The sequence below is a fragment of the Bos taurus genome, chromosome 15 (genome assembly GCF_002263795.3).
Source record: "Bos taurus isolate L1 Dominette 01449 registration number 42190680 breed Hereford chromosome 15, ARS-UCD2.0, whole genome shotgun sequence".
Lineage (NCBI taxonomy): Eukaryota > Metazoa > Chordata > Mammalia > Artiodactyla > Bovidae > Bos > Bos taurus.
The window spans coordinates 45,288,251-45,309,852 of record NC_037342.1 but is presented as its reverse complement, the minus strand read 5'-3'; the positions used below and the strand labels follow the sequence as shown (position 1 = coordinate 45,309,852).

General features: G+C 48.8%; 1 protein-coding gene and 1 non-coding gene across 4 annotated transcripts in view; one reads left to right on the top strand and one right to left on the bottom strand.

Moving 5' to 3' along the window:
- SYT9 (synaptotagmin 9) overlaps window positions 1-21,602 on the top strand; it is a 381,537-nt gene that overhangs the window by 345,153 nt on the left and 14,782 nt on the right. The window lies entirely within an intron of this gene.
- Window positions 8,104-8,176, bottom strand: TRNAC-ACA (transfer RNA cysteine (anticodon ACA)). The gene has a single exon. It is a non-coding gene; the product is annotated as a tRNA-Cys (tRNA).

The window sequence follows — 21,602 nt, the reverse complement described above, 5'->3', positions numbered from 1 at the left end:
CCTTCTGGTTTGGAGCTGTGCTTCCCCTACAATGATTAAACAGCACAGAGACATCCAACTGTGTGTTTATAATTGAAGAAGAAGGTTGAGTAAAGCCACAGAAGGAAGGAATGGCGACTCTTATTCGACATGTGTGTTCCTTGCTATGAGAGAGTTCCCTGAGGTAGCTAGCTCCAAGTTGACTCCCTGACTCCTCCCGGGTGCCAGCTGCTGTCAGAAGTCTGAGAATGCAGGGCCCACCTCCATGGAGTTGATGGAGTCTGACAGCAAGTTGTGTAATCAGTGTTCTCAAATTTTTATGGGAGCACAGATAAGAGAGTTCCCAGCCACCTGTTGGAGAAGGGTCATGACCAGAGAGACATGGTGACCCACTAGGGCAGGGTCTAGAAGATATATAGGAATCTTCCCTTTGAGCAAAGAGGAAAAGAAAAGGAATCTCAAGGAGGAAGGTAGGAGGCACATTCAAAGGCCTGAAGATATGAAAGAGAAGGGCTGGTGCCTGGGACACCACGGAGTTCAGGATGACTGACACCCAGGGAACAGAAATGAGGCCAGAAAGGGAAGGATGTGATAAGGAATTTGAACTTTCTACTGAGGCAGTAAAGGAGCTTTGGGGTGATTTTAAGAAGAGCTGAGCATGCTCAAATGTGTGTTTTAAAAGGATCACACCGCCTATCTGGAAAAGCACGATCAGGAATGGTTAAGAAGAGTTGTGTCGGGCCTGGAGAGGGCACAACCAGAGGGGATGGGTGGGAATGGAAGCCTTTGCAAAGGGTTATGAGAGGTCAGGAGAGGCAGGAGCTCAGGACAATGACCAGACCTCTCAGTTGGCCAGATGGATGGTCCTAGCATCCACTGATCTGCAGAACTGCAGAGAAAGGACAGGGTAAGTTTGGGGCAAGGGTCAGGGAAGCGGGAGCTGACAGGAAAGAGGGGAGATTAAAGAGGTTCAGTATGTGTTAAGAGCAATAGAATTTGACAAATTATTACCTCCCAAGATGTTCTTCCGAAAGATATATTGCAATTCTAACCACCCACCTCTCTCACACGTCCGTGCATACACGCATACACACGTGTGTGTGTGCACCTGCCTCCTACCCTTCTCTGAGCTGACAGACAGCCAGTCCAATTCTGTTCTGGGCCACAGCTACACAAAGTAGGCAGATTGGTTCACCTAGTCTTTAAATGAAAACACCAGTGCCTATAATCCGCTGACAAAAGGTTAATTAGCCTGAATTTTAAGCCCCGCATCCCTCAGGGAAGAGCATGTCAGAAAGCACCGAGCTTTCAGAACAAAGCTTTCCCTCAATTAAGGGAGGGTGCAGATTTTGTCACGTGGCTCTTGTCTCTGACTCTGCTGTGACCCCACTGTGAGGAGAGGGGACCCGGATTCTGACAAGCAGGCACTTCCTATTAACAGCCCTCTCCCTGCTGAGGCCAAGAGTGAGAATTGAAAAAAGAAAATTCTGGAACAGCAGTCATGAAGGGCACTCACACAGATGGATGTCCTATGAATGAGGAGTCGGGGAGCAAGGACTGAAGAGAGGCACAGGAGACAGGGTCCCACTAAGAGAGGTCACAGGGCAGCCAGGACAAAATCTGTTCATACCAACTACAGATTAAATTCTGCGATACTTTGAAACCATTCCTCAACACTGTGCCCCATTCCTCTGTTCCCCTTCAGATTCCTTAATTGTCTAGAGGAAGAGAGCACATTCCGGTGGTCCACTGTGCCCAGGAGGGCTGGGCAGGCTCCCCCAAGGGTATGTGTCCGCAGTCTCCCATCCCCAGAGCAGGGCAGCATCAGCAGAGCCATGGTGTCTGGGGGCGTCCAGGCAGAAGACAGACACAGCCTGAGGAATTAATGAATGCGGACAGCTCTTTCCAGCTTCTTGGCTGAAAGGGGAAGGCAAGTCAGGCCAGTCGCTAGAAAAGGGTGAAGAATTTTGAGGGCAGGATTTTGTTTCTCAGAAGCAAGAAATGTGAGCATTTTTATAAGCTGAGGTAGAGGCCAATAGGGAAGGAAAAATGGAAGAGACAGGAGAGAGGGCATGACCAACATGTGGGCTTTACCTGGGGAACACGTGGCCCTGGTCTCTGCCCAGCTCCTCTCACTGAGCACCAGGGTGTTCCTTCCCTGTGTTGGGCGCAATATGGCTCTGTCTCACCTCTGTGGTCTAGGGAAGCAGATTGACTCCGCAGGTAGGGTTAGGAGTAGCCTGGGGCTGCTCTGGATAGGAGGTGTGGACCCAGCATCTATGCTGTGCTCCTTCCCACCGCCGCCAGATGGAGGCCCAGATGACCTCCTGCCTCCTCTTCCTGCGTGTCCAGGTCCCCAGGTTTCCTCCATGTACTGACCACACACTCTGGTGTCCTGGAAGCAGCTCAGCACTTTTCCAACCCAGCTCAACCTTGAAAGGGCCTCTCTCTCCACCCGGATCCTGCTGGGCTTTTGGCAGCATGCAGAGGCTGCTCTTATTCTGTTACCAACTTTGATCAGGTTGTCTGGAACAAGCCCACCTCTTCCCACTGCTCTGCAGTTTGCCAGCACACCCCTCAGATCAGAGACCCACTCCCTGTCATCTGGCACGCCTCCCTTATCTCAGCTCTGACACCTGAATGGGCGTGCCACACCTCTGCTTCCACCTCACCGCTGATTTCAGCGTCAGCTCTTGATGTGATGGCTTCTTCCTGTTAAGTGCTCTCCTCCCCTCTCTAATTCACAGTCCCCACCTCCATTCACCTCCAGCCAGTCCAGCTGTGGGCAGTCTTTGAGCATTTATCCTAAAATCCTAAAGGGTCCAGCATTGATGTGAAAGGCAAGCCCTCGCCACTCAGAATGCAAACACTCGCTATGCCCTTGTGGCTTCCATCAAACAAACCCCAAGACGTTCAGAAGGATGAAGCTGCTGAAAAACAGTTTAATAGAAAGGACAAAGGTCTGGGGGAGAATGGAAGAAATTATACAGACCATTGGAAAACCGCACATGCACACAATACAGAAGAAGGCACGCTGTGATTGTGGTTTCATGAGCACTGGAGACCTTCACCTGTAACCTGAATCTAAACCACGTGAGAAGGTCTCTCTGTTCTAGCAAAAGGGAGGTGAGGGGAGTCTGTATTGGAGCCGAGGGCTAATAGAAAGAGAGCCTCGGGAGTGCTGGGTTCTACCTGCCAAGGCTGCTGTGGACGTGTTAGACCCCACTCACAGCACTGCCCCATCTCAGCCCCCTCACATGCACACGCAGCTCCACTCCCTTAATGTGTCGAAGAGATGGTCCCGACCACTGGGGTTTGTACAGGGTAACTCTGGCCCCAGGTGATGGGATCCCTGGGGGCGTATGCTCTCAGCAGTCAGTCTATGGGCTGCCCAGTGACAAATGACACAGTCTGAGACCCCAAAGATTGGCTGAGTCAGTTAAATACTACTTCTGAACCTGGTAGATATCAAGAAAATGAGGCATCAGCAGAACCATGAAATAAAGGGAGGCTTTAGAGGTCTTGACAGGATATGAAAAAAAATCACATTATAAGTACACTGAAAGTGTAGTGAGTGGAAATACTTGCTCAGTAGAGGATTAAGAAGCCAGTGGTGAAGAGAGAACAGAGAAGTCTCATTAACTGCAGACCAGAAAGGACCTACTGTATAAAACAGAGAACTCTTGTCAATCCTCTGTAATAACCTATGTGCTAAAAGAACCAAAAAGAGTGTATACATGTGTATGTATAACTGATTGACTTTGCTGTACAGCAGAAACTAAGGCAACATTGTAAATCAACTATACTCCAATATAAAATTTTAAAAAATAGCAGGCCAGAGACAAGATCCAGAAGCCTGGTGCTGATGTTCCAGGGGTTGCCTTGGGCCCAGAACAAACCTCACGCCTGGTTCTTCTCAGGGCCCTCTGACCATGGTTCCTGCTCGGGAACCTCTGAGAACCCATTTCCATTGTTGCCCGTGAGTGCTTTTACAATAAGTCACCACCACCACCCAGCTAACCTTTTATCGAGCTGTCTTGAGTGAGTCTCTGCCTTGCAGCCCACAGCCTGAGCAGGACACATATGGACTGCCCAGGAGCGCATTTGACGGATGGTGGGTTTGGGCTGCTCTGTTTGTTTTCACAACGTTTGCTGCAGTTTAGCTTAAGATGAAACCTTAAAATGGTGAGAATGTCTCTGAATAAAAAAAAAAGAATGAGCCTAACAACACAAGTAGAAATGAGTTCTACCCCATTGAGAGGAGTCCAGAATCTCTGGAAGACAAACATAGATGAAGAAGAAGCCCTAAGAACGTGGGAGTGAAGAAGGCTGCTTAGAGGGAAGCTTAAAAAGACCCTGGTTGGTGACTCTCTATTGAGAGTCACTGTGCATGGGACCCAAAGTTCTGAGAGCAAGATGCCTTCCTGATGCAACTAAGGTATAACAGAGAGTCAGCTGAAACTGGGCAAATTCATTGCTTCTCTTGGTTAGAGACAACCCACTAGGAGCAAACACAGATGTGTCTTCAGACACAGTGATTTCGAGGTGGAAGATGAAGGACTTGAGAGCACAGGCACTCCATCACTTCTCTCCCTGCCCTTAGGAACTCTGGAAGACTGAGGAACAACTCAAAGGTCATCAACAGTTGCCAAAAAGATCAGGGTGATGTTTAGCTGAGGCTCAGAATCCTGGCTTAATGTACCAGAATAAATCATTCTTAGCCAAGAGTGCAAATCTTACGAAGACATGGAGGACTGGTGATTCATGAGTTATTCTTATCAAGACAATTTAACAGTGAATATCAGAAGGTTGGAGAATGGAGAAGGAAATGGCAATCCACTCCGTTACTATTGCGTGGAAAATCCAATGGACAGAGGAGCCTGGTAGGCTACAGTCCATGGAGTCGCAAAGAGTCGGACATGACTGAGCGACTTCACTTCACTTCACTTCACTAGAAGGTAAAGAACAAAACAGATAACCCATGAAACCAATTGCTACAACTGATAATAAGTGGAAGGTAGAAAAAAGAGTTTCAGGACAGGCAGTGCCCCGGAGGGAGGGCCAGAAGCCCAGCTGTAAGTGGCCTTAGGTATCCCAGTGTACCGCTCACAGCAAACAGACACTAACCCAGAGCATTGTCTGCAGACACCCGAGGAGGTCAACAGACCGCTTAGAAACAGGCAGACTAATGTGCTGTGCCTGTCTGGAAAGCTGTGCATGGAAGGCTGAAGACTCATTGAAAAGCAAGTGCGTGAGGCTTAGCAGAAATGGCCGCGCTATGGAAGTATCACAGAGGGAGGCGATGCTCTCCTGAAACAAATCCAAGCATGAGCGCAAAGATAAAATCTTACTGTGAGGAGCAGCCCACTGAGGAGGTCTTCCTGGAAGTCTTCACTGGTTGAAAACGGAAGATCTGACACATTCTTGAGTTGCTTTTCTGGCAGGATAAATCAGAATACCTTTGATGTAACAAACAGAGGAAAGTGGGGGCAAATTAAGGATATGGGATTCAGAGATACGAACTGCTGTGTATAAAATAGATAAGCAACAAGGATATATTGTATAGCACAGGGAATTAGAGCCATTGTCTTATAATAAGCTTTAATGGAATATAATCTGTAAAAATGCTGAATCATTTGCTGTATACCTGAAACTCATATTGTAAATCAGCTATACTTCAATTAAAAAAAAAAAAAAGAAATCCTGACACAAACTGGACTAAACCATGAGAAAATGTATCACCTGGCTAAGGAGTTAGAGGTGGGTAGGGATCAGGGTTGGAAGATTCAGGAGCTAACGATGGGGCAGGAACATGGGATCTTTCCAGGCTGCTGTCTTCAGGTTAGCAGAAAGGTGGATGCACTTCCAGGCATTGTGTCCAGGTGTGAAAACAACCAGGTGAAAATGCACTTTCTGAAACTAAGGAGCAAGGAATAAATTCTCAAGTCCCCAACAGACTTTCCTTTTGTATGTCATGGTCAAAAGTATGCCAAGTTTTGAATCAGTCACTGGCCGAAGGAATGGGAATACATGGGCAAAGCATGCCCAGCCCTGGAGTGTATACCTTTTCCATGATATGCCTTGGTTCGTGGGGAGAGGTAGCAACCTTGAAAAATTCAGGGTTCACTTAGGAAGAAGGAAATAGGGGGGATGGGTGCTGGATGGGTCATTAACAGTGACTTCACCAGGCATCTTCTGATAAATGTAGACAGTAAGAAAAAGTATATATTAAAATATGAAGGAGGAAAAAGAAAATATGTAGAAAAACAAGAACTGTTTGGCAAAGTAGAAGTAATGAGACCTTAGGAGAATTGCTCTGTCATCAGAGAGACGAGACCAAGGCAGTGAAGGGGTGTTTGGGTATGGTCAGAGTCTCCCATCAGCTTTAGAATAAAGATTTTCAAAACTTCAGAAGAAAAAATAAAGGCTTCTGTTGTTGGGAACCTAGATGGAGAGACTTGAAATATTTGAAAAGCTCTTCAGAATGCTATTCTGACTGTGCAATCAGAAATGACAGTAAGGGAGGTACTCACAGAAACACTCAATTACTGACACTTTACATGGACGTGTACAAAAGATGAAAAGAGACAGGGGGGAAAACGCACTCTTGCCTTCTTCTTTCTGCCGGGTCCCTCTCAGCACCGCTTCTGCCTCTCTGCAGCACTTCTGCTGTCTAGAACTATGAAGTTTGCCTATTTATCCACTTCCCTAAGCGACGCACTGAACCTAGAAATCTGTTCGTCTGTCTTCTGGGAAGCTGAGCGTCTTCAAAGAACCAGGTACTTGATACAAGGCCACAGGTTTTTCATTGCTGGGACACTGTGAGCTTCATGCAGCAGATTTCTTTGGTTTAAATACCAAACAGGATGTGTCTTCTCATATTCTCCTGGGCTAAGGACTCCCAAGACCACTGATACTCAGAGCACCCCACAGGGACATATGCCCTACCGTCTGGGTTAGCTGACCACATCACATCCACCAAGCCCCAAAGACCTTCGCCTGGTTTCGAGAACATTGTTTTCCACCCGGGTCAGAATCTAGTCGTCAGACAGACAAAAACACCGTCCTCTTGTCCCTCAGCGATGTCCATCTAGCCTTCTAGCTGTGACCCCCACCATTCCCCCCATGTCTGCAAATCTGGGCTCTGTCATCTGCCCTCCTGATTTTCTAGCCAGTTCCAGAAGGCTCAAGCCAACATAGCCAGGACAGAAGATCAAGTTTGGACCAAAGCTCACCTGCTGGTCTAAGACCAGCAGACCTGGCAATCTGTGTTCCAGGGGAAATCCACTGAGAGGGCCCTTCTTCCAAGGCCCCAGGTCTTCTAAGGCCCACACCTGGGGGTGGGATGAGCCTTGAGAGCATCCTTGACAAAACGAGCTGGGTCTGGTCTTAGCCCTCCTTCCCACTGTTCTTGAGCCCAAACTAGAGTAGAAGATGGTATCAGACCCAACTTTCAGGACATTTGTCACCTTAAGGACGAGACTGGGGGTAGGTTTGAGGCTCCCAGGGACGCTCAGCACAGGGCTTGTGCTGCCAGCACTGCGGCTCTAGACCACATACTTCACCTGTGATGCTGGCCTCAGCACATCTCCACACAAACCCCAGCACTGGCCACCAGCCTCTGTAGCTCCCTGCTCAAACTGACCCATCTCTTTACTATCCTGGGATTCACTGGACTTCTGTCAGAAGTTTTCTCCAGTCGTTATGCTCTCCCCTGATATTCACATGGGCAATAGAACCTATGGGTAATAATAAAGTAATAGGACTTATGGGTAATAGGGGAAACGATGTAAACAGTGACAGACTTAATTTTCTTGGGCTCCAAAATCACTGCAGATGGTGACTACAGCCATGAAATTAAAAGGCACTTGCTCCTTGGAAGAAAAGCTATGGCAAACCTAGACAGCATATTAAACAGCAGAGACATTAGTTTGCTGACAAAGGTCTATCTAGTCAAAGCTCTGGTTTTTCCAGTAGTCATGTTTGAATGTGAGTGAAGTTAAGTTGCTCAGTCGTGTGTGACTCTTTACAACCCCATGGACTGTAACCTACCAGGCTTCTCCGTCCATGGAATTTTCTAGGCGAGAGTACTGGAGTGGGTTGCCATTTCCTTCTCCAGAGCATCTTCCTGACCCAGGGATCGAACCTGGGTCTCCTGCATTGTAGGCAGATGCTTTACCGTCTGAGCCACCAGGGAAGTCCCCATGGATGTGAGAGTTGGAACTCTGAGCACCAAAGAATTGATGCTTTTGAACTGTGGTGTTAGAGACGACTCTTGAGAGTTCCTTGGACTACAAGTAGGTCAAACCAGTCAATCCTAAAGGAAATCAGTCCTGAATATTCATTGGAAGGACTGATGCTGAAGCTGAAACTTCAATACTTTGGCCACCTGATTTGAAAAGACCCTGATGCTGGGAAAGATGGAAGGCAGAAGAAGGGGACGACAGAGGATGAGATGGTTGGATGGCATTACTGACTTGATGGACATTAGTTTGAGCAAACTCCGGGAGTTGGTGATGGACAGGGAAGCCTGGTGTGCAGCAGACCATGGGGTCGCAAAGAGTTGGACACGACTGAGCAACTGAACTGAACTCAATAGGATCTTAGTGATTTAAGAGAAGATAGCCCTTTCCTTGGGCCTCTGCCATCAGCTCTGCTACCCTCTGCTGCCCTCCCCTGGCCATTAATGTCACTGCAGGTGACTTCAGTACTCTGATAGCTTCATTGATAGGCTGATTTTTAAACACTTACTGAGCGCCAAAGAATTGATGCTTTTGAACTGTAGTGTTGGAGAAGACTCTTGAGAGTCCCTTGGACTGCAAAGAGATCCAGCCAGTCCATCCTAAAGGAGATCAGTCCTGAGTGTTCATTGGAAGGACTAATATTGAAGCTGAAACTCCAATACTTTGGCCACCTGATGTGAAGAGCTGACTCATTTGAAAAGACCCTGACACTGGGAAAGATTGAAGGCAGGAGGAGAAGGAGACGACAGAGGATAAGATGGTTAGATGGCATCACCGACTCAATGGAGATGAGTTTGAGTAAACTCTGGGAGTTGGTGATGGACAGGGAGGCCTGGTGTGCTGTGGTCCATGGGGTTGCGAAGAGTCGGACACAACTGAGCGACTGAACTGAACTGAAACACTTGGTCTTCCCAGGTGGCTTGGTGGTAACGAATCTGCCTGCCAATGCAAGAGACAGGGTTTGATCCCTGGGTCAGGACAGTCCCCTGGAGAAGGAAATGGCAATACACTCTAGTATTCTTGCCTGAGAAATCCCATGGACAGAGAAGCCTGGCAGGCTGTAGTCCATGAGGTTGCACAAGAGTCAGACACAACTTAGTGACTGAACAACAGTAACAAACACTTATGTAGGGCCCCTCTATAGATGTGATGTGTGGACAAAGGATTCGGTGATACAAGTAGGTGAAGCTTGCCTTGCGTAAGCACATGGTCTACTGAGGGAAGGTGAACAGACAGAGGGGAAATGAACGAATATAAATGAATGGGAGTGGAGTGAATGAATTCTGGAGTACCCCTGTGAAGCCTGGATTTGCTTATCATTCCACAGACTCCTCTGCCTTGCACTTTCACCTGACAAAATCCTTCCCCTTGAAGTGGAATTGGGGACCTTTGACCATCCCCCCAACTAGTGGAACGTGTTGGTCACATCCGTCTTCTTTCTCCCTAGCATTTGATGGTTTGTTTTCATTCATAAACCAAATATTTCTGAGCAGGTGGTGAACATTCTGCCAGGCACTGAGGATACAGTGGGAAAATGCTGATCCCATCCCCCATGGAATTTGCAGTCCAGCTCAGGATGTCTACATAGGTAGATCATTAGATTGATAGAAGCTTTGGATCAGTGTTCCCTGGTGCCATATTCTGTCTTGTTCACACCTAATAAGAGCCCTACAAGAACAGGGCATGGAGTCCATAGAGTAGAAGAGATGAACCGCAGAGGCGCACTGCCCGTGTACACAGTAGGCATCTCAGGAAGTGCTGAATGATGAAAGTGGCTGCAGAGACCCAAGCCCATTGTTTCCCATGCTGCTGTTGCTGCTAAGTCGCTTCAGTCGTGTCCAACTCTGTGTGACCCCCATAGATGGCAGCCCATCAGGCTCCCCTGTCCCTGGGATTCTCCAGGCAAGAATACTGGAGTGGGTTGCCATTTCCTTCTCCCTGTTTCCCATGATCTCTGCTGAAATCAGCAGCTCCAGTGTTCACCCCTCACCTGCAGCACACCCACAGAAGCCTCTTCTGCCCACCTACTTCCTGTCCAGATACAGATCCACATGTATGAAACTGCAGACCGGGACCTTCACCAGATTCCTCGTCGAGTCGAGAACAATTCAAGAGCCACAGTCCAGTATTGCGGGGGCTATGTCTGCTCTGTTCACCAGGATATCCCAATCTTCCACACAGCACCTAGCATATACAGGATGTACTCAGTAATTCTGTGGTGGTTGTTGAATTAATACATGAATTCTGCATCAAGAGCTTAAATTTCTGCAAGGAGTTTAATCGTGATTGGGCTCATTTTATCAATAGAGACAGCTGTCCTGGTTCTCTGTAGCCAGAAGTGGATTTATAACTTAAGTTGATGTATGGCCACCAACAGGGTGTAGACCTGAGTTGTAGTGACCCCATGGGTTAACCTCCAGCACAAGGAAAGCTCTGCCATCCTCCCTGAGCTGAGATTTAAGGGCTCCCCATTGTTCAGCCTGCTTTCAGGAGTAGATCAGTGTGAGCTGGCTGATCTGAGGAATCTTCCTGGTAAAGAAGGGGCAGGAGGAAGAATCACCAGCAGCAAAGAAGAGAGAGCAGCGTGCAGTGAGGCCCGGGATGCAGAGCAACCACTGGGAGGACATGCTCCTGAGGTTTGGAAGAGGAGCCTCTGCCAGGGCTGGACTTCAGTGAGTGGGCCTAGTGGGCCCTGGGCTGGGAGTGACCAACTTTTACTCAAAGATCCAGCAGGGACTGCAGCACATTTTGCTTAAAACAACAGCTGGTTTGTAATTTTGGCCTCAGACAGTAATTATAGCTGCTGGGGCTCCTTGGAGAGATAATTACAGAAAGGATTCAGCACATTCATTTTATCTACACGCTTAACCATCAATTAAATCATTACCATCTAATCCTATTCCAGAGTCTAGAAATGATCTGTGAATGTATAATTTTGAAGGCTCTGAAGTTTGTTTGCAGATGGTTTTAAGTGAAAAATTGCCCCATTTCCAGAGCCAGCAGAGGTCCACATGTGTGCTTTCCCATGGAGGCAGAACCCAGGGAAGTTCCATGTTGGCTGTCCTGTCTCCCCCGGTCCTGCCGCAGGAGGGCAGGAGGCGCTGTGGGCCATGCCTTTCATCTCCCTGTGATTGTGCAGAGTAGGATTTCACTGGGACCTAGAGGAACCTGGGGGCAGAAGGCTCGGTGTTTTGTTTGCCAAGAGGCTTCCAGGAGCATCCCCTGCTGGGATTTTGCAAGGATCCTGGGCCACCACCCCCTAGCTCAATGGCAGGGATGAGGGCTTTTCACTGTGGGAACCAGAAGCTTGTGATATTTAGAAGCGGGGGCTCTGGAGTCAGACCACTGGGCTCACGTTTCTGTTCTCCCACTTTCCAGCTGTGTGTCTTTAAGCCAGTCTTTGAACCTCTCCATGCCTCAGAGTATTCAGCTTTTTGATGATACAATAATGGGCCCTGCCTAGTGGAGCTGTTGAGAGACTTAAGCATGAGAAAATAATGTAACATGTTCAACACACATTGTCTGACATTCAGTGGGTGCTAGGGAAATTGGAATCATTAGGCTCCGTAGCATACAGTGGGTACTGGGGAAGGAGAAAAGCAGAGGGAGAACCAGAATGTCCAAAAATGTGCTGCCGAGGGGTCCAGTGGCCTCTGAGAGCGTGTGGCTCCAGCTTTGGACTTCACAGCTGCTGCTTCTCCGACCCTGACCTCCATGGTGACCCACCCCGGAGTCCCTTGCTCTCAGAACCCGTCCTTTCTGATCCTGCCCTCCCTCAGCTGCTGCCCCTGTGCTTCTCCAGAAATTGACCTCACTGCCCTGCTGATTCCCTGAACAAGCCTGCATCCCTCCCAAACCTCTGATGGCCTTTTCTGTCACTCTTGGATGTTTTTGTGGGCTCACAGTTGCACACAATTATGCCTCAAGTTTCTGTCTTAAGCTACTTTCTGTTCTTCATTGACATGCAGAGCAGCTTTGCAGGGCTAAGATCCACAGGATTGAAATTGCTTCCCTGCCTCTTGATGCCTGAAAGACAGCTTCTCTTGGGCCATACCAGCTCTTCACACCTGTGCCTAAAGCTGGGATCCCAGAGACACTGGCTATACTCTAGGGCACTGGGCAGGTCCCCTCTTTGGGTGCCGACTCTTCCAGACTGCTGCAGCAGCCCCCTGGCCAGTGTCAGACTCCGCCCATCCTGCCCTCCTGCTCATACCGTGGGCTCTTTCCCCTGAGGGTGCTAAAAAAAGCCCCACTCTGGCTGGTATGAAATTGGCCTCAGGGCTGGCTTTTGCCCCAGCAAGAGCAGTAACTGTGTGGCAGCCCCAAGCTGGGAACCAGCTCCCAGCACAGCATCATCCAGGTGCCAGACTGACCTGGAGGGCACCCATCTCATTTTACAGCCATGCCCAGCCCCGAGCCAGGGCTGCAGAGGAAATGAAAGGCTCCCAACAGTGCTGTGACAAAGCCAGATATCCCATCTTCAGATTCATTGTTATTGTTGGAAAAATTGTAAAGAGCTTATTTTCAACTACTTTCTAAAGTTGTAAGAATTAAGTTAGTAAATATAAAGCATTTACAAGAGAGCGTAGTACTAGTATAAACTTAAAAGATATCATTAGATTGGTGCAAAAATAATTATGGTTTCAGATCCTGAATTTTAAATTATTACAGCTAGACTCAAACACGTCTTTATTAACCAAAATAGGAACCATTACAATCAACACATTTTGCCAATGAGAAATGCTTATTTATTCCTGTAGCATCCATGCTTCAGGATTTGATGAATTCTTGGAAAGCATTTTCTGTGTCCTGCTGGTTGTGGAAGCATTTTTTCCTACAGAAAGTTGTCATGATGCTTGAAGAAGTGGTAGTAGGTGAGAGGTCAGGTGAACATGGCAGATGAGGCAAAACTTTGTTCTCGGTTGTTCAGCTTTTCAAGTGTTGGTTGTGTGACATGTGGCCGGGTGTTGTCGTGGAGAGGAATTGGGCCCTTCTGTTGACCAACACTGGCTGCAGGCGTTGCAGTTCTCCATACATCTCATCGATTTGCCGAGCACACTTCTCAGATGTGATGGTTTCACCAGAATTCAGAAAACTAGTGGATTTCAGAGCAGAAGCAGACCAACAAACAGTGACTGTGACCCTTCTTCTGGTGCAAGTTTGGTTTGGGCAAGTGCTTTGGAGCTGCTTCTTGGTCCAGCCAGTGAGCTGGTTATCACCAGTTGTCTTATAAAATCCACTTTTCATTGCATATCACAATCCAATCAAGAAATGTTTTGTTGTTGTTGCATAGAATAAGATAGGATGACACTTCAGAACAATGGTTCTGTTTGTTTTTGGTCAGGTCTTGAGGCACCCACTTAGCTGAACTTTTTCAGCTTTCCAATTTGCGTCAAATGCCAACCAACGACAGAATGGTGGACGTTGAGTTCTTGGGCAACTTCTTGTGTAGTTGTAAGATGATCAGCTTTGATGATCCTCTCAGTAGGTTGTCAGCTTTGGATGACCAGCCACTGCACTCCTCATCATTAAGGCTCTAGTCTCCTTTGCGAAACTTCTTGAACCACCGCTGCACTGTATGTCCTGCTAGCAGTTCCTGGGCCAAATGCCGTGTTGATGTTGCAGGCTGTTTGTGCTGCGTTATGACCCATTTGAACTCGAATAAGAAAATCACTCAAATTTGCTTTCAGTCTAACATCATTTCCATAGTCTAAAATACATATAAACAGCAAGTAATAATTCATTAGCAAACAAGCAAGAAATGACATTAAAATGATGTATAATATAACCAATTTTATTTACAAATGTATTTCAGTATCAAATAGTAAAGTCAACAATGCAAAACAGAAATTACTTTTGCACCAACCTAATAGCTGTGGTTATTGCAGGCTTCCCTGGTGGCTCAGCAGCAGAGTATCTGCCTGCAATGCAGGAGACTCGGATTCGATCCCTGGGTCAGGAAGATCCCCTGGAGGAGGAAATGGCTACCCACTCCAGTATTCATGCCTGAGAAATCTCACAGACAGAGGAGCCTGGCAGGCTGCAGTCCATGGGCTTGTAAGAGTCAGACACGACTTAGTGACTCACCACCGCGTTGTTATTGTCCTTACCCTCTTCTCTGTGTGAATACCCACATGATCGCTCCCGAAGGCTACACTGTCTTTGTGTTTGTTTTCCTGATTAGACGCGAGTTCCCTGATTAGACATGAGTTCCCTGGGAGCAGAGATGGAATCTCCTGTGTCTCTGAATCCCTCAAGCCTTGTGTAGATCCCCAGCTCTTGAGGAGGTGCTCAGTATTGGCTGAAGGAGAGAAAGAGAGATGGAGGGAATACAGGAGGCAGGGAAATGGGGCCCAGGTTCCCACATGCTCAGCCTCAGGTGCCCCTTTCCTGACTCCCAGGTGGGGGGTCCTTCACTGACACTCATTGCGTGCTTCTGGAAGTTTTCATGTTTTAACTTCTACTGGATGAAAAGGTAGATGGAAAACCGCACTGACAACATCTAATGCTTTGACCAACAGCATGGGATCTCCGGCTCTGGAAAGGCTTCTAGGAAAAGTCTCGGCAGTTCAGAAAAGGAAAAACAGCTGGGTTTTCAGGGTCCCGTAAATTTTGGGAGATTCCACATTTCAAGATGATTTTGTAACTTTGCTTGTCAACCTGAGGAAGTGCGAGAAGGAGAGGCAGCAGGGAGGGAGGACGGGAGGGAGAGGAGGCTGTGGCCTCTGGAAGGGCTTCAGAACCACCAGCTTCTGTCTCAAACCTCTTCTGCAAACAGCCTTTGCCATGCAAGGAAGCTGTGCTCAGGTGCGGGGACCTAGCCCGAGGCTTGCAGGAAGCATTACTGCCTTTGAAGTTTCTTGTGAAAGAAGCGGTGTGTGCACCACTGCGTGCCCCGGGGGGGTCTTATCGTCTCCACTCAGAGCTCTAGTCCCGGCCACACTGGCCACATGGCAGAGACCAGGGTAGCAGCACACACTTCCTGTTCCATAGGAGAAAACATCCCCTTCATGTGCTTGTGCCAGCTCCGTCGAGACTGCTGTGCTTTATTTATTGCAGTTTCATGCTGCGATTATCCCACTTCAATCTATGCTGAAAATACCAACTGTACCCACTGTCTCCAACCATGTGCAGCACATGGATTTTGTTTTCTGGACTTCACTAAAATCATTTGATAAAGTTGCACAATCCCCTCTGCTGCAGAGCACAAAGAACTGTCTCCAAATAGCTCACCTTTCATATAAATAGCTCACCTCCTAGATAGTTCTGCAGTGGGCATACTGAGTCAGAGGCTGCATCTCCACAGCTTTTCCAGAGATCTGAGTCACTCTCCTCACCCCCACTGCTGCCATATGCCCGGCTCTGTTGTCGCAGTGGGACGAGTTGGCACCCAGGTGGGACAGCTCCCTGGCCTGGTTCCTAGTGTGGGACAGGGGTGGAAGGGAAAACCAGAGCAGAGCAGATGCAGGGGGCGGCTAGGGGTGTTCCCTGTGAGAGCACAAGAGGCCCCTGGTAGATGAGCGGTATTACAAGAAGGTGTTAGGAGCAAAGGAGATGAAGGGGAGTTTGAGGGGTCAAAACAGAGGGCACAGACTTCGGGAGAAACAAGGACTGACTTAGGGGGAAGAGCGGGATGGAAGCTTTGATAAAGATCAAGGATGGAAAGGACAGCAGCTAGGAGCCCCAGAGGAGGGTTAGAGATGGTTCAAAGGGAGTAGGGTTCATCTGGGGCAGGCTGTGCAGGCAGCAGAGAGAGGAGAGGCTGCTGCACAGTGAGGGTGGTGGGCGGGGCCTGGCAGTGAGGGTGGAGGGCGGGGCCGTGAGGCCGGGCAGGCTTGGTCTGAGGGGCAGAGTCTGCCTTCTCTAGGGTGACCAGGCTGCCTTGGGGGTGGGAAGATAAAACCACAAGCTCCCTCAGCCCAGCTGCTCTCCCAGAGTTGTTGCGAGGCTGTCTGAGCCACCTCTCACGCGCACGTCCATGTGTTCATCACCCTGTGTTCACACGCTTTGGTCTCCTGTGCCCTTGGCCTCCCCACCACCACCTTCAACTCTTAGGCACCTGCCTGCCCACCACCTCCTCTTCTGCTGCCCTGGTCTGTGCCCACGTAACCTGCCAGTCCTGTGTCCTACCTTCTCTCCAGTGCTGATCACTGGGCTCCTGACAAGCAGGCATGCCTTGCTTATAATCCGATACCGTGGATCAATAATAAGACGAGGGACTTCCCTGGGGGTCCGGTGGCTAAGACTCTGTGCTTCTAATGCAGGGGGCCCAGGTTTGATCCCTGGTCGGGGAACTAGATCCCACATGCCACAACTAAGACCTGGTGCAGTCAAATAAATAAATAAATATAAAAAGTAATAATAATAAGATGACGTTAGCTGTCCCACATGGAACATCTGCTCCATCAGGGCTCTGTGTTAAGTGCTGTACTTAAGTCATCTAATTTAACCCATGCCCTGTGAGGCAAACGGTATTGTCTCCCCAGATGAAAAAAGTTGAGACCAAACTAGCTTGTCAAGCATCAAGAAGCAAGTAAGTGGTAGAGCAGACCTACCGGAACAGATGGCGTATCCATCCGTTGCCATGCACCATCTCCACATTCCCCGAGGGCCTTATATCCAATGCCTTGGACTTGGCCATGGGACTTCATTGTCCAGTAGACTATGGGCAGGGTGACAGTTCCAGGTGAGGGCTTTAAGAAGTATCACATATTTGTGTTTGACTCCTTGAGCTTTTGGCCTGCGCCATGGGAATTCCCTGGGTCCTAGAACAATAAGACCCAGAAACAGACCTCTAACTGTGTGGAGCCAGGTCCAGCTGAGCCCAGCAGAGCTGTAGCCAACCCACAGACTTACTGTTGAAAGCAGCTAAGATTTGGGGGTTGCTTGTTATTGCAGCAAAACTTGACACATACAGATTTAAATAGATCTTTCTGATTCCATACAGAGCTTTTAAAACCAGAGTATTTGTCCATGTCACTGCTTCTTGGGCATAGAAACCAAGGCGATTTGGACTGGATCCAGAGGGGGGACCTCTCTGCACACCTTAGGGAAGGCTGTCTCTTCACCGCTTCGCATCAAGTTGAAGTGGGTAACCTATATCCATTTCACTTGCTCTCTTCTTTTCATTCTCCTGCCTTCTTCCTATAAAAACTTTTTTTTGCACAAACCTTCATATCCCAGCAGATCTGTAGCTTGGAAGAAGATACAGCTCTACCAGTCCAGTACAGCCAAGTTCTCACATGCTTGGTCAGCTCTGCTGGTTCTAAAAGATTTTTTCCCTTCTGTGCAGTTGTTATTCAGCTCAATGAAGATGGTAAAAACAAAACAACGCCTAAAAACTCTCCAGAAATTTCTTTTGTTTTCATCCCACTGGCACTGATTCACTATTCCTTAACCTCACATTCCCAGATGATTTATCATGTAGGTTCTTTGCTAATTTACTTTCAGTTGTTTTGCTTCTGCTGTTTGTCTCCACCCCTGTGCTGTGCTGTGCTTAGTCACTCAGTCGTGTCCGACTCTTTGTGACCCCATGGACTGTAGCCCACCAGGCTCCTCTGTGCATGGGATTCTCCAGATAAAAATACTGGAGTGGGTCGCCATGTCCTCCTCCAGGGGTTCTTCCGATCCACACCCCTGTCCCCTGCCTAAATCATCTGCTTCAGTGTTACCATAATTTTCAAAACCGGTCTCATGTGCAGTGAACAGTATGTAGTAAAACCGATTAACTGAAAGCCCCCTTTAAAAGAAACCCAAAAGCTAATAGAATACTCTTTTTCATTTTAGAAGTCATGTTATATTCTGTGGGGTTTTCCCACAAATGTGTTTTTCAGTGTTATATTCTAATAAGGCTAAACTTTGTAGCTACAAAGATTCGATTCCTTCAGATTGGAACATGATGTTCCCTATTTATGTTAGTAGGAAGAGCTCTGAAGTGAAAACTTAGGGTCTTTCTTACAGTGTTTCTTCTCTCTTCTGGCAGAACCCCGTTTTTCTTGAGGACCTACCCACTTCCCTCTGTCCTTGTGGTTTGGGTAGACCTGGCCTCACCCTCCGCTCCATGCTCCATGTGTGCCTGGTCTGTGTCCACCCAACAAATCAGGAGCTGGTTCAGGGCAGCCCCGTGACCCAGTTAAGGGCCGGGAGTTTGGCTGGAACTGTCAGGAGGAGTCACGTCTTTCCACTGGACCCAGCTGTGAGGTTGCCAGTGTGGAGCAGTCAGCGGTAGTCTTGCCATCACAGTAGCTGAACCTAGCCCAGAGTGGAACCAATCAAAGGAAAGCAGAGTTGAGTGGTGGGGAAAGTGCTCGTGAGTCCTGAGGAGGCTGGGAGACAGACTGAGGGACAGGGAAGCGGCACTGCTCACGTCACCTCGCATCTCCTCACCCAGCACGCCCCAGCTTGGGAGTTGGGGGTCGAGGGGACCGAAGCCACACGAGGAGGGGAGGAGAGAAGTGAGAGTGGGAACAGGGAAGAAAGGCTCAGAGAGCGGTGCACGATGGGTAGCTGACGGGATGCTGGTGCGGGACTTGTGCCAGGGACAGGTTGCCAGGCTGGCAGGGGCAGGCAGGGTGGTGGGACCTCCAGAGTCAGGCACACGGAAGTCCTAGCACAGGACTGGAACCATGAAGTGAGAACAGTTAGGACAGGGGGCACTGGGACCTGCAGGTGACGAGCACTGCCCAGCTGCAGACTGCAGGAGTAACTCTCAGCCCCACCTCGTGCAGGGCATGGCTTCACCCCCTGACACGGCAGCTTCTGGCTCAGGCTGTGGAGAGCCTCGTGGGCTTCGGGCAGGTTGGGATATGGCAGGACATGCATACCTAGAACCTCCTCCTCTAGTTGAAGTTCTGTTTAGATAATAGAAAACAAATGGAACTAGCTTGGGACTTTTTGTAAGAGTTGAGGGAAGTTTCTTGGAATTCGAGGGTGGGGAGGTATCTATGTTCCAGGAAGGACTGGGGCCGAAACTGGAAACTTTAGGAAAACCAGATGTTTGTTTATTTTTTGCTTTGACTCCGCTCTCTCCTTTCATCATCTACTACATTCGTCTCTCCCCACCCCCGCCCCACACATTCACATCCCTCTGTCTTTTCTCTTCCGTACTCTTTTACATTTTCCCGTTGAAGGCTCTCTCATTGCCCATCTTGACTTGGGTGCCCAGTCTTGGTCCAGATAGCTGACAGTGGGGTTGGGTGGAAGGGGATGAAGAGAGAGCTGTCTTACTTTCAGCATCTCAGCGCTGTGGTGGAGAGGTGATGGAGGGGGTGGTGGCCGGGTGAGCTGGGAACACACTCCAGGCTATGTTCCTCTAACTGCTGGGGGCTGGCCTTTGGTGTACGTCAGTCCCCACCGTAGTCTTCAGCTGTGCTGATGATGTCTGCTCTCAGCATTTATTCAGTCCGTGTTCACTGAGCACCTGCTGCCTGCTCTTCCACTCTCGGGGAACCAGTGTTCAAGCAACAGGCAAAATGCCTGGCACCATGGAGCTTTCGTTCTGGCGAAGGAGACAGATATTCCGTAAAAATAAACAGAAAATGAGTCTCGATGAGATGGAGGATGGAAACACAACAAACGTGATAGGAGCGGGTGGGAGCCGGCTTTATGTGGGGAGGTGGGGAGATGACACTGGACAGAGACCCAGAATGAGAAGTGGACAGCAGAGCAAAGACTTGGGAAGAGCTGTGGGTGGGATGCAGAGTCCTAGGGAGTCAGGGGCTGCCCCTGCAGTCTCGTGTCCCACCCTCACCCTCGTCAGGAGCCCCAGGGAGAGGAGCTGAGTTCAGCCTCCTCATCCAGTCCCCTCTGCTTGCTCCTCGTCTGACAGGCCAGGTGCTCCTAACAAAGCCAGGTGAGTGCAGCATCCCCACAGGTAACACCAATCCCCACTTCATGCAGCACCAGCCACTGTTTCCCTGGCCTTGCTATACTCTCAGTCACTTTTCTCCCTTATCACTGTATTTCCATCCCCTTGATGAAAGACCAGGGTCCTCAGATCCTGTCTGATCTGAGCCTCTGCCCTTTCTGCTGCCCTAAGTTGACTTCCTGTCCTCTCTTGGCTCAACCAACCCCTAAACAATGCTTGTCTGCGTGTCTCATGCGTCTCACTGTGCTCACCCTTTCTCCTTCCAGCTGCGCCTGGGTTTCTCTGCTGCCCGTCTTTGGAGGTCTTGGAAATGCTGTTTCCAGCCCCCAGCTTCTCTCTGCCCTGCTTTCCCCAAGTGTGGACATAGCGCTGCCTCAGTTCTCCCAAAACACAGCTGGAGCCAGGCTCTAGTGTTGAATGAAGCTTTCCTAAGGGTTGGGGAGTGACTGCAGAATCAAAACAGCTCATGGGAAACTGAAAGTTCTATAACCTGAGAAAGAAGCATCCACCTAATACTGTCCCTGCCAATAGGAAGCTGCGTGGAAGGAGCGCACTTCGCGTCATTGTGCAGAATAATCCTGCCTCTCCTGACCCCAGCTTCTCAGGCTAACAACATAGGATCTGGACTCTACCTTTAATAACTAAGTCCCCACAGGAGCTTCTTCCCCAGGGCTATGCAGACTGCCCTGTAGGCAGTACCTTCACCAGGGAGCGGGGCTGAGGAGAGCTAGGAAGGTGAAGGTCACCTCTCTCCTCTCCACTGACAAGTGGTGGGTGTGCCGGGCAGGATTCCTGTGTCTTAATTCACACAAAGCCTCAAGCACAAATCTGACATGTTGCTCTCATACTTAAAATCCTTCAGTTACTCTGCTTTGTCCTGAACAAGATCAAGTTCTTTATCTTGACATTCAAGGTCCTCTGTGACTCCTCCCCCACCTCCTCCTGTTATGTTGAGGCTGGGCCCAATTATCAGTGGTCCACATCATGCTTTTTTATTCACTCCGTGGCCCCTGCTCCTGCTTTCCCTTCTTTTTGTGTGTGTGCTGTCCTGTCCACCCCTTTTTGCCTGGCTGGATCCAGCTTATCTTTTAAGCATCTTATCACTTGTCATTTTCTTCAGGAAGCACTCTGAAGATCCTCCCACTATGAGTTAAATGTCTCTGGTCTGAGTTCTCCTGGTCCCCTGTGTTCACCCCGTACTTAGCATTTGATGACACTTGATGTTATCTGTGTACGAGTCACCTGCAGCACATCCAATTGCTCCCTGAGGATAGAGACTGTTATTCATCATTATGTAACCAGTACCTGGCAAAACGCCTGGCACAAAGTCAGTGTCGAATAATTTCTTGTTGGATAGAATTCCGGTTTCTTCTGTCTTACAACTTGGAAAATGATTGCTGATTTGTTAGAAAGACTCTGGATGTCATATTTTCAAACATACAGGCATATGGTTCTATTAATGTATACAAGTAACCCAGTGCTAGCTCTGAAAGCTGAAGAAGCTCCCTTTTTTT